General features: G+C 40.6%; 1 protein-coding gene across 1 annotated transcript in view; it reads left to right on the top strand.

Annotated features, from left to right (window-relative positions):
- The window catches only part of DOK6 (docking protein 6), a 242,023-nt gene that overhangs the window by 177,324 nt on the left and 50,939 nt on the right, over nt 1-13,760 (top strand). The gene's annotated exons all lie outside the window — the stretch shown is intronic.

Here is a 13,760-nt window from a genome sequence, read left to right as displayed (position 1 = left end):
CGATTACAAGGGTATGAATGCAGGATGAGAAAGAGTTTGTGACCATTTTTGCCTTCCATTATTCCATCATGAATAGAGGGTGAGTTTTGACGTAGGTACATAATACGTGCCAAGTATTATTGTCATTATTATACTATTAGCACCATCATACTATTGCTCATCATAGCAACCTTCTGAGATATACTAGACAGATTTTTTTTATCAATGAGAAAAGTGATACACAGAGAGATTAAATAACGTTGTAAATTAAGTTTAGGATCAGCAATAAAGAAATGACTTATTCAAAGAATCTGTGGAGAATTCAGTATAGGAACTATTTAAAGATGTGCTGGCATGATTAAGGAAGAATTGTGGGGTGATGAAGTACCCTGAGACTAACAACAGAGAGAAACTTTTACCCACTCCTGGCCTGAGGGAACAAGGAACCAGAACCCAGAGAACATTGGATCCTTGGAAGAATAAAGACTGCCAATAAATACCAGAATGCTGAGCCCTGAAGGACAGGGTGGGAAAATACCTCCTCTGCTTCCTCCAGCTCCCCTGTCTGCTGTTAGTGCCCCGCTCTGGCCAAACTGGAAGGCAAGCAAGCCTGAGCCTGCAGAAGTCAGTTTCCCACGCAGAATGCTAGACAGACAGAAGCACAATGCCAAACAGACAAGACAGAAAAGGACAGAGAATCACCAGGGTACAGAAAGCAATTGATACATTCAAAGTCCCCATAAGTCATTAGTAACACATCTGGCAAAGGACTTCTCTCCATAGAGCCTAAATCCAGGCTCTTTTTTCCCACTAAAAGATTTAAGTGGTAAACTATTCAAGTATTTTCTTCAACATGGGTTTACATTAACAGCCACATACATCTTAACCTCTAAAGTTCAATTCATTCACATTTATGTCAATTTAAAATATTAATAACCAATATTTCACACCCAAGTCTAAAATGACAACATGGTATTCTGAGGAAATGTATATCATCACTCTGTTTACTAGTAAAACTGATCCAACATGAACCCCACAATTACATAGAAACCCTAAAGATAGAAGAAATTCTCACTAAAAGAAATTTAGAAATTTTCTTGCTCTTATGGTCCAAAGTAAATTGCCATGTTTTAAATAGAATCCCCGAGAAAAATACATCAAGTCACCCAAATCCACAATCAGAAAGTAAGCCTTTCCATTTATTCTAATCCTGACCATCCATAAATATGTTTGCATACAGCATTTCTATTAAGTATGCAGAAAGCTGACAATAGCTCTAATGATGGGTTATTTTGCCTGCCATTCTAACTACATTATCTCCGTGCTCGGCTGCACTAAATGTAATGAAAGTCGGGAAGAGGGAACACAGCCCGGCCCCTGAAAGCATAAACGAATTTCCAAAGAGGCACCAAGACTAGAACTGTACAATCAAAACCTCCCACTGCAGAAGAAGCAGGTTGGAAATGACCTTTACGTGAGCTGGTGAAATAGCAAAGTGTGTTCTGCTCCCTTTGCAAATACTCTCTGTGCTGGTGGAGGCAGGGGCAGCTGGTTGTCCCCCATGGAAAGCTGCCGCTTTAGCAGGGGACGCAGTTTTTCACAGGCAGATTCTCGAACAGGGACAATTGCGTGTGACAGAGCACATGCCAGGGTGTGACTGGGCCCGCCAGAAACCTTGGGGGTCACAGTTTGAGAACAGGAATTGCCATCTCCAAACTTAGAAAATGCCACATCATCGGGGGTTGTCACAGAGACCGCTGAGATTCAAAAGTGCAGCCAGAAGACCTTTGCCAAGGAGGATGTTTTAGCTCTGCAGACACAGCAGTAGTGCTCTGGAGAGTAATATCTTGTCACTGTGCTTGACAGTTTTCAAAATGCTTTTACATTGAGCCTCATGGCAACCCTCTCAGGTGTGTACAGCAAATGGGTGTGCAGCTAAGTGGCCGAGACTTGGCGGTCGGGTGACTTTTCCAAGGCCTCCAAGCTGAGCCCACGCCTTTTGTTCCCCGTCACTATGTTCTCCCAGGATGCTCCGTGCCTTTCCAGGGCATCATCTAAATCCTTCTGCTTTTCCAACTGCAGCCTGTGTCCCACAGATCCGTGCAGTCCCTTCACCTGGTCTCAAAACCTTTACCACTTCCGTCGGCATCGATCCTTTTTTGCAACGAGATCTGCTTTTCAGTTTTCTCTTGTTTTCTATCTTCTTCCCTTCAATCTGTAGGAAAATCTAATGGAAATAGCAAGAGAAAAATCGTGGGGAATTGAAATGAGGATTCATTCCCTGGGTGAAAAAATAGGATGAATTATATAAACATAAGATAACTTTACAGCTCAAGCATTTAGAATTGTGGACCACAAAGCAATTCAAAACCTTATATAATTGAGATTCTCTAACATCCTTCTGTGCGATAAGAAGAATGACATCATGGAGATATTATTTAGCAGCAAATGATCGTTTATTCCTGGGACGATAACATTTAAAATGAGCACCTCGTACAGCTTGAACAAGTAACGTGCTGAAAGGAGCGTTTCTCACTGAGATTGCTTCTATCCATGATAGGTATTTACAATATGTAGCCAAGGGCTTTGACCATTAAGAAAAAGAAAATAAAATGTATACCACTTGAATTTCCATTAGGTCTCAAGGGTAAAAGCATAAATTTCTCTCAACTACTTTCCTTTGGCATTTTTATTTCATTCTTTACAGCAGTTGGTGCTGGGCTGAGAACAGTGGGAAAGTCCCACCTCTTTCTGTGCCCACAACATTTCGCCTTGAGACCAGGAGAGGCTGCCGGGCAGCCAGCGCACCTATGGTCCCCATCTCTGCCTGGCCACTCCGGGAGGAATCTGGGAGCCCAGATGAGTCCAGTTGTTAAATTAGCACTTGAAGCGCCTTAACCAGGCCTTGTCAAAAGTATAAGGGAAGTCAAGTTGGCATCGTCTGTTACTTAGGAGTTTCTGTGTGTGCTCCTTTCCTCCTCCTGACCCACCACAAAACCCGTAGCTTCCGGCAGCCCCCTGACTGCAAACCTAACCAACACTGTAATGCTTTTCACATCTAAAAACATGGAATGGTCCTCCCCTGAAAAGCAAAACTCTATTTCTATAAATACTTCTCAGTGACATAAGGCACTAATCCACTCCTACCACCAGCCCCTTCTCTCTCTTGAAGGTGTTTAATTAACTGGAAATATGAAAGAATTTATTTGGGTCCAGGTATAGAGATGTGGTGAATCGAAGGAGGTCGTAGAGAGCGTATAAACCACTCAGGAGAAGCTCTTGAACCTTACTCACTCAGGTAGCTTTTCTGAACCACATCTATCACAGCCACGTACAGGTTGGAAATGTATGCAGCCATGTACAGGGCACGCAAAGTGCCTGCCTACAGTGAATGAAAGATAAGTGTTTGTTGAATGAGTAAACAAGCTAATGAAAATCTGGTCCTGTGCAGAGGCTCGCTGTGGTCCTTAGTTCTCTCTACATTCAATAGAGAAGGAAACCATCCCAGGCTTGCTCTAAAAGTACTTGTTTCCAACTTAGACATGCAGAAGGGTCACCTAGAATGTTGATTTAACACTAGGGGCCCAGTGCACAAATTTGTGCACCTTGAAAGGAACTGTGGGATGCGAGGCTGCAGTGGGCACAGGGGTGGGTCTTGGCATATCCTCCACGCCCCTGCTCAGCCTCTTACACCCTGTCCCCTGGTCCCCTGTCTGCCGGCAGTCCCGCTCCCACAAGCTGACAACTCGGGGCCAGAGCCAGCAGTGGGTATGAGCGGGGCTGGCACTGTCAGTGGGTGCGAGTGGTGGCTACTGCCCCAATCGCCCCTCAGGAGCAGGGGGAGATGAAAAAGCCCTCAGGGGTGTTCGGGGCTAGCAGCCATCACTCACACCTGCTGACAAAGCCAATGGATCAGGACCAGCGCTGGTTGCCAGCTGTGGGTGCATGCGTGGCTGGAGCTGGCAGCGGGTGCAAGTGGGGCCATTGCCAGCAGCTGGTGCAAGAAGTGGTTGCTGGCCCTGATCACCCCTGAGGAGCAGGCGGAGGTGGAGAAGCCCTGAGGGTTGATCAGGGCTGGCAACTGCTACTCGCACCTGCTGACAGTGCTGAGCAACTGGGCCAGCACCAGGCACCAGCAGTGGGTGTGAGCGCTGGCGGGACCATGGCATGTGGGAGCAAAGAATTTTCAGTAACCACCAGAGGCTCTCACTGATGACAGCAACTAGCGCCCCGCAGTGGTCTGGCACTCCCGCTCACCTGCTCCACCATCCCACTGTGGCCGATGCCCGCCATGTTCCACACTCTGCCGCCTGCTGCCAATGCTCACCATGTTCTGTGCGCACCCCCGGTGGTCAGCATACATCATAGCGACTGGTTGTTTGGTTGTTCAATTATTTGGTTATTCTGCCTATTTGTTCGGTCTATTTGCATATTAGGGTTTTATATAGAGAGATATGGGATCAGTCTCCATTATCTGCAATCTTATGGAATCAAACTATATGAAACAAAGTATACCTGGCCTCAGACAAAATGGAACAGAGAGCTAAAAATTCAGGAAGAGGCTACACACCCCTGCCAAGATCTGTGCACCTTTCTGCATCTCTCCTTTCACAACTGATGTCTAACACACACACACACACACACACACACACACACACACACACTGTGACTCATAGCTTCCATCATTGATCAGGAAGAATTTGATTGTCTCACCAACCAGAAGCCTAAGTTATCAGGGAAATGCTCTCTGTGCACTCAGCCAGGGCTGTGGACAGCATGAGCAAGGAGATAACATCTATACTATTCTCTGATGATGGAACTCTGAAAACAATTTTTAGTTTCTAAAGTTGATTGTTTCCTCTGCTTGTCTGACCATTGCTCCCTCCTTCTGGCTCCTGGAACTTTTTCTGTCCTCAGGTATAGCCAACTTGTTCACTGAGAGATTCTCCTGTTTGAATAATCATTTTCTCAACTCAATCTGTGTTGATTTTTATCACCATTTGACTCCCTGACCTTTCCCAAGCACCTTTTTTTTAAATTTCTCTTTATTTGCTGCTGCTCTCTCTCACCATGTTTCTCCAGTTCCTTACCAAGCATTAACCCCATCCGAGCAATCATTCTGAATGTATTGACTCAGACTCTCCTAATTCTCATTGTGAATGGTCACAGCACATAAGATTCTGGTGCTCAAATATGCCTGCCCTGTGCCCCTTTCTTCAATGGGACTCCTCTGAAATGGCTGAAATCTAGGTCATTGGAGCTTGTTCTGGTACCTGCCATCCTCTATGCTCAACATCTAAGAATACATTTTTGGTTTTGGCTCTCTCTGTGGTTTCCTGACAATGACAAGAGGCCCTTTAATAATCATACCATTCAAAATAGAATTCATTCAGTTCATTCCTTACCCTTAAGGGATTGTTGAGTCCAGGGATGATATGGTGGAGGAATTGGAAAGATGTGGAGAGGAAGAGTTTAGTTGGTTGGTTAGTTGGTTGATATAATTTGTAGTTGTCATCCGTGACAGAGAAATTCCAGGAGAAACTTAGCCTTCCTGGAAGCAGAATTCCCATAAGAAATATAAATTCAATTCTAAAATGCCTTAAAAACCATCATATATCATTAATGACCATCTTTGTAGGAGGAGTCATGAAGGAGGGAGGATTAACTACACAACTCCTAGTAAGCAAAGTATCTTAGTGGCTTAGTCTCCCAATTTCCCATACTTATTCTTTTAAGCTTTTCAGTATATAATGCCCCCCAGCTATCTGGTGGTCTACTGTGACTTTTGCAGGATCCTGGATGGAAATCCCCCCTTCAGTCTCAAATAGCAGCATCCCCCTTGGTGGACTGAGCAGTCTAACCTCTACAGGTTATTCTAATTTTTCTTTTCATCCCCACCCACCTCTGCTTTCAGGGGATAAGAGCCTGACTGGGAAGAAGTTATGCAAAAATAAGGTGATGAGATGCTTGAAGTGCTATCATACATGTCTATACCGTATTCACCAGGGGAAACGGAAATGATTGGTTAATTTTAAGTTAGAATACATCAGTATGGACCTTGATGAGCTAAGAATGTCAGATATCAAGGGATGATATAAAATAATTGATACTTTTATTTATGATGGGGAAGTACTGATTCCATTTCTTAGCTTCTACTTTAAGGTGATTCAAAGGAATTGTTTGCCATAGTTTCATTTTATATTATTTTAAAGGATACAATTTAAAATGTTAAATGAAGTTTTAAAATTAAGGTTTAAATTTACTAATCTGGAACGATGACTTGATGATATTAAAAAATCTAGGTAATTGAATTTGAGATTCTTTAATTTCTAAAATTTAAGTAGATTTATTTTTTTCATCATGGCACTGTTTTAATTTCTGTTTCAAACAAATGAAGAAGCTATAACTTAAACACATGCTCACATCTTTTCTAATACAAATCAGTGTTTGCCCTCAGTATCTTAGACTGATTTGTGTTGTACCATTTTACAGGGTGGCCTGTTTTGACAATGGCAACAAAAGACTAAAAGTTGTATCCTGAGTGACCTATCAACTAAGAACCTCTACAGAAAATTTTAACACAATGAGGGTAACCAATTCAATAGTTCTTAATATCTAAAGTGTAAAATTTTGTTATATATTTTATATAACCATCTACTCATTTAATGAATTTTCATTTATTGATTGATTTTTAGAGAGGGTATTGGGACAACACTCTAACCAACTGAGGTACCCAGCCAGGGCTCATTTAGTGAATTTTAAAATGAGAATCCTATGTAATAAAAGCCTAATATGCTAAGCTTACTGCTGGGATCTGGCCAATTGGGACTGGGCGAGACAGGCCAGACATGCCCTCCCAGGCTCCAATCATGCACCGGTGGGGCCCCTCGTCCTGGCTTGTACCCTCTTGCAATCTGGGACCCCCCAGGAGATGTCAGAGAGCTGGTTTTGGCCTGATCCCCACAGGCCAGGCCAAGGGACTCCACCGGTGCACAAGTCTGTGCACCAAGCCTCTAGTATATATATAAAATAAGAGCATATGCAATTCATAAATTAATGTTTATTTCCTATATTTTAAATATTATTATTAAAAAATTTTCTTTAGCCCAGGCCAGTTTGGCTCAGTGGATAGAGTGTCAGCCTACAGACCAAAGGGTCTCAGGTTCGATTTTAGTCAAGGGCATGTACCTCAGTTACAAACTCCTCCCTGGCTCGGGCCCTGGCCCCGGCCCTGGTCGAGGCTCATGCATGAGGCAACCAATCAATGTGTTTTTCTCACATCGATATATCTCTGTCTTTCCCTCTCTCTTCCACTCTTTCTAAAAATCAATGGAAAAATATCTTTGGGTGAGGATTTAAAAATAAAAAAGTTCTTTAGAGGCTAATACAGTGCCTGACATGTGGTAGGTGCCCCCAAAAAAGTTAAATAATGAATACAACTTAAGAAGAAAAGGCAAGTCTTAATTAAGGCAAAATCAAGTACAGTCTTAAGTTTCTTTCCTTTTTGGCTATAATTTAAATACTTTCTTCATGGTTACTTAGGCACTGAAAGTATCTTTTACATAATTAAAAATTACCTTAATTAACTATATTGAATGCAAAAAGAGAATGAAAATGTAATTTTTAAACCCTGATTACATGCTCTTTTGCTCTGAGGGAATATAATGATCTCATTTTTAGGTTTTCTCAAAATGGTGAAGAGAAGCATAACTCTTCTAATTCAGTGACTAAATATCAGTAACATGCATATTAAGCTGTAAAAATTGTCCAACCATACTTGGCAGTCAAATTCACTTTAAAAGCAAAGTCTAATTTCTAAACGATAGAAATTAAATTTTTGCTTGACTTGCTTGTTATTCATTTTCCCCCAGAAAAAGAGGTTTGAGTGCATATTGGCAACTGTTTCATATGACAGACATAGTGTGCCTCTCTCACACAGTTTTAGAATGGAACAAGGGTACATCAGCTGAGAACAAAAGAATGCATCAGTTCTGTTTTCCTTTTGATTGTTTGGTGCACTCTATTTAGAAGCATACATTAACACCATGGGATCATACTTTAAAAAAATGTTTCTCTCTTTTACATTGCATTTTACTTTCTTTTTTGCTATCAGGAATTACAAAATCAATACCTATCAAGTAGGTATTGATTATATTGATAAATTTCAAGTCATTTCAATGAACAGACATGGAATGCATTGCATGCTTTTCGTGATTGACACTTGGGGGTTAAGGATATTAAACCCCTAATTCTTAAGGAGTAGCTAATATTTTTACAATAACCTACTGGAAGAAATGTATACAAGAGGAATATAAAATTAGCTATAAACCTTTAAAATTTTTTCACTAAACCTTCATAAACATATATTGTAACAGAATAATAATAATAGTGGTAATAATTTCTGATCATGTATTGAGGTAATTAAATAGCAACTAAAGTATATGACTTAACTTTCATCTTCACATGGTGGATTTTTAAATTTTCAAATTTTGAGGCAGAAAGGAAGATATATGGAGAGCTTCTTATATGTATATCTTTTCAAAGATTCACAAAAGCCAAAACTTCAGACTGTTTCAGGGAGACACAATAGGCTTCTTCATGGAGTTGAAAAAGAAAATTTGAAAGTAAGAAAATGTAAGTGGAATAGAATAAAATAAAAACTTTGAAAATATCTGAAAAGATGGAGCTATTTTAATTAATGTGATTGTGATCTGGCCATCCTTGAGTGCACAGTGGAGGAATTGTAAAAATGTAAAACACATTTCTACCTTACAGATGATTTAGGTCAACTCTTTTGTCAAAAAATTCATTTTATAGAGGATCAAAAATGGCATTTCACAAGTTAATTTGCATCAGAGCCTGGAATAAAATCAAGATCTCTGGCTTGGCTCAGGTTTCTCGTCTTGTCTGAGGGAAAGCATTGTAGCCCTAAGGCACCAACAGTGAAATCAAGCAAGGACAGTCACCATCTGCATTAAATGTTTGGGGCCATACAGTCAGGAGGCAGAGGGTGGCAGATGTTCTACACCTTCCTCCTTACAAAGCGCATAACATGAGTTTGGGAGCACAGAGAGGGTTTGCTTCCAATTCTACAGTTTGATTGATTGATTGATTGATTGGTTGATTGATTAACTTGCTATGCATTTTACTAGTGCATCCATTGATGTATGTCTTAGAAACCTGATTTGCCAGGAAAGAAACCCAGGCAAAGAGGGAGACAGGCTTCAAAATGTTTTATCCAAAGCCCTGTCCAGAGTGCACTCTCTCTCGCTCTCTCGCTCTCTCCACTATAAAAAAATTTCATAATTAAAGAATAATGCATGCTTTAGCTTAGTGATAATAACCTTATCCTCCAAAATTATGTGGGTATGTGGGTAGGTTCAGATCACAGCTCAGCCACTTAAATGTTAATGACCTTGGGCAAATTCCTTAACCTCCTTAAGATGACACTGTTTCTGGAAAATGGGAAGCAGTGAGAGCCTTCCAGGGCACTGAGAGGCTCAGTGAAGTAATTCACATAAACAGGCATTTGCAACAAAGAAAATAAAGATTTATTTTTAGGAAGTGGCCCACACCTGGAAACAGGTGAGGTAATGCTCAAAACCTTGGCTCCCATGGCTTCCAGGGGATGAGTTATAGTGGGGGTGGATGTTGGGGGGGGGGGGGGGGTTGAGGAGGAGGATCATTTTCATGATGACTAAGGGAGTTAGGGTCAAGGTTAGGGACATGTTCTCTGATTGGTTGGCTATAGGAAAGGAAGTAGTCAATCATTGCATCTGGTCCTGATGCCAGCCATGGCCTGGTTTCGTCTGGTTTTGCCACTTTTCTGGGCCTGAAGCTGAAACACAGCTGAGGCCTAGGTGTTGTCTCTAGCTTGACCGAAACTGTCTGGGGTCAACAGACCCAAAACTTTGTTCCTAACGTTATCTGATTCGGGTCAGACCTCATTGTCCTGAGGGCCTAATGATTAAGGTCGTGCAAGGGAGAAGGAAGTGGGTGAGTCAGGGTGCTGGGTGAGGCTAGTTGGAATCAAAAGGAAAGAAGGAGAAAAGGTCAGATTAAAGAAGCGAAGGTTCTTTGCAACTGCACATTTTGCTTTCAGTTGGTTGCCATGGATCAGAGTCTGACTCACCAGAGCTCTTCTGAGAAACTTCAGCCTTTTCATAGCTGCTTTAAAAAATAGTAAACTGCTAGCATCGTTAAATGACGATAAAGATTAAACTGTTAACAGAATAAAAGAGCTAATTGGTTTTAACTGCTCTGCATAAAAACTGTGCTTTTAAGAATTTCATTACTTTCTATAATTAAACATTAAATTTTAAATACTGAATAGCCACACCACTCGGTTTTCAGGAAAGCGCTCCTGTTCCACTCCATTGCTAAGAGTTTAAAATGTCTGTGTGCATGGGGATCAATATTTGGATATATATTTGCCTAACATTCAATGAGAATGAATCTAAACAGCTGTGAAGATGGACAAAATCGCCAAAGATCTTCAAATTCATCTATAGCCAGAGTTTATCTAAAGACCCTCAGAGAATGATTTTAAAGTATCCACATTTACATTTTAAAATTAAAGTGTTTCTTTAACTTTTGACTTGGTAAATTTCTTCTGTCATTTGGAAGAAAAACTGGAATTCTGAAGCCACACCTTCCTAAAGCGCAAAGTTGGAGTTGAGGCACAGTCCACAGAGGAGGGCAGTAGGGTAGCTGGTACACGGTTGGGGGTCTTGTGCAGTGACATCATCCCCAGGACAACTATGAGAACCGTGTGCAGTTCAGCTTCCTGTGAATACATACATTCACATGAACTCTACTGCTCCTTATTTATTAGAACATAATAGAGACAAGACAGACAATATTATTATTTCAAGTGATTCTGGAAGTGAGTAGTAGGGAAAAATAAAGAGAGGTTACCCTCTTACATCCCAAGAGGAATGGAATTTGAAAAAGAGCTATTTTGGAGAAAACTAGGACATTTTTTAGACTCATATAAAAAATATATTGACCATCTACCACATGCTGGCTGTATTAGGTGCTGGGCTCCCCAAGACCACCCTCAGGCTCAATGATTCTCTAGAAAGATTCAGGAAATGTGATTACACTCCCAGTTGTGATTGATGATAGTGAAAGATGGAGAGTAAAATTAGCACAGGGAAAAGGCAAAGGGATATGGACCAGGAAAGACCAGATCAAGTTTCCAGTGTCCCCTCCCAGTGCAGTCACATGGGGACACTTAATTCTCCCAGCAATGATGTGTGAAAACACATGGAAAAGGTTGTCAATCAAGCCTTGGTGTCCAACGTTCTACTGAGGGTCAGTCTTATAGGCAAGCAGTGTCCTCAAGATGGGCCTCAGCTACTCAGACTCCCCCAGAGCAAAACAGGCCTTCCCTGGAAGTCACATTATTAGGATAAACTTATTTGGTCACACTGGTGCAGCCTGGGCCAAGGCCTCCAGCACACAAAATGCTCTCATCAGGCCAAATATTCCAGAGGCTCAGAGGTTACAGTCTAGAAGTCAGCCGAGGAACCACCCGAACGTGTGCAGGGTTTGAACAACCTAGGCCTGCTGAACTAGTCCTTCCCATTCCACTGTTACACACATTACACCATAAAAGAACCATCTGTGACAAAGTTCCGTTGCCCCATTTTATAGATAAGAGGTCAATGAGTGACACTGCTGACAAAAGTCATAAATATGAGCCAATTTTACTGAAGAATTTTTTTTTAACTTTTTTTAATTTTTAATTTTTTTCAATTATAGTTTATATTCAATATTATTTTCTGGAGGATTTTGACTTCAGCTTGGCTTTAGGTACCTACATTGAAGAGTGAGCACTTCCACCTAAAATGTGTTTGCTTTATAATGCCAGCATGTTTGAGCTCCTTATTCTTGATCAAAGGATGAAGTTTACAGTCATTTTTATTTCAGAGGCTGGAAAAAAACCCTTCTGTAAGCTTTCAAACTCTCTCACTGGGCAGAATGAAGTCCCCAGAAGTAGATATGTGCTAGACCAGCGGTTCTCAACCTGTGGGTCGCGACCCCTTTGGGGGTCAAACGACCCTTTCACAGGGGTCACCTAAGACCATCGGAAAACACATATATAATTACATATTGTTTTTGTGATTAATCACTATGCTTTAATTATGTTCAATTTGTAACAATGAAATTGGGCGTCACCACATGAGGAACTGTATTAAAGGGTCGCGGCATTAGGAAGGTTAAGAACCACTGTGCTAGACTTTTGCATCTCAGTGTTTTTCAGATCACAGTGAACGAAACTCAACCTCAAACAAAACGTGCTCACTACCTATCACTGGTTTTCCTGCCCTTGCTGTTGGATTGCTTTACTCCCTGAATCAACAAAGAAAGCTCATTAGTCTCACTTTGTGAAAACTCTTCATTTTCCCCCCAGACTTTCCATTTCACGCTGTGTGAATTTTATTAAGATCTCTTTCGCAGAAGGTAAGAGCTGGCTCTATGGGGCCGGAAGGGATGGTAGTCACAGCCTCTGGAATGTCTGAAGCCTCTTGAGACCTTTCTTTTCTACTGAAAACTCCTTGGAGAATCATTGCAAAGAACCTGAAATCTTTTGATGCTGGAAGACATAGTTTGGCCTCATGAACATTTTGTGCAAAGTTGTTATAAACTGAAAACCAGCGGCACAGCAATCCAGTTAATGTCCAACATCTGAGTGGTAACATCATACTGATAGTTTTTCTCAAGGCCTTCAATTATTTTTAAAAGCTGGCCTAAAATAGCAACAAAATATTTTCCATTTTATAATTACTCTTTTTTAATTATATTTACCTATAGCCCTGTTGCCTAACAAATTGTCACTGGCTTTATTACAATAAAAATTATGTTTTAAAAAGTTAGTTATAATTTAAAAATAAATTTTATTCTGATTTTCCTCTTAAATTTATGTAATAAGAATTTCTAATGTATTATATGCTCTTAGAACTGACATAGAAATAGCTGCCTAATGGTCTATCAGATAAAAATAGTATAATTAAGCCAACCATTTCTCTATAGTGGATAGTGAGATTAGTCCCATACTTTATGATGAAAATAGTAATAGCTAACATTTTTGAGCACTTAATATTTTGCATATCAAGTCTTTTAACTGTCATAAGAATCTTATGAGACGGGAACTATTGTTTTCCTTATGTTAGATGTGTGGAAAGGATGTACCGGCAAGTCATTCACCTTGCCCAAGGTCACCCTGGTAAGTGGCAGAGCTAAAATTCAAACCAAATATAATAGAGCCTCCTTTATGCCAACTCGTTTCCTAGGCTATCCCAAGATTTTCATAAGGATAACCCCGTCTAAATAAAAGCCTCAGCCTATGTATGCAAATTCATAAACTAAAATTTTATAGTCTTCTCATTGGTTCCACTGCATTGAATATGCAATTGCAGCTTTTTCTTAAGTTCTTTCCATTTCAAGAGCTATCAAGTCATAGGAGGTAGAGTTATGATATCACAAATGTGAAAATACTCTAAAAATAACTATTTGTTTTATTCTTTATGCATTACAATAACCCAAATCACTTTTATTTGTTCCTTTACACTGTTGTGAACACTTCATCTAAAAATCCAAACATACATGGATTTTTGCCCAGAACTCTGTTCTGGAAAGATGTGTTGGTGGGTTGGCTGGTTGGTTTGGTTGAGGATGAACCTGCTTCACTGTCTCCTGTGAAAGTCAAGGGAGAACATTAGTAGAATTATTAATATGACTATGGAATTAATATGACACAGGGCAAGGGTGTCTTT

The sequence above is a fragment of the Myotis myotis genome, unplaced genomic scaffold, assembly GCF_014108235.1.
Source record: "Myotis myotis isolate mMyoMyo1 unplaced genomic scaffold, mMyoMyo1.p scaffold_m19_p_9, whole genome shotgun sequence".
NCBI lineage: Eukaryota > Metazoa > Chordata > Mammalia > Chiroptera > Vespertilionidae > Myotis > Myotis myotis.
The sequence above is the reverse complement of the archived record's forward strand: the minus strand, read 5'-3'. Positions and strand labels throughout refer to the sequence as shown.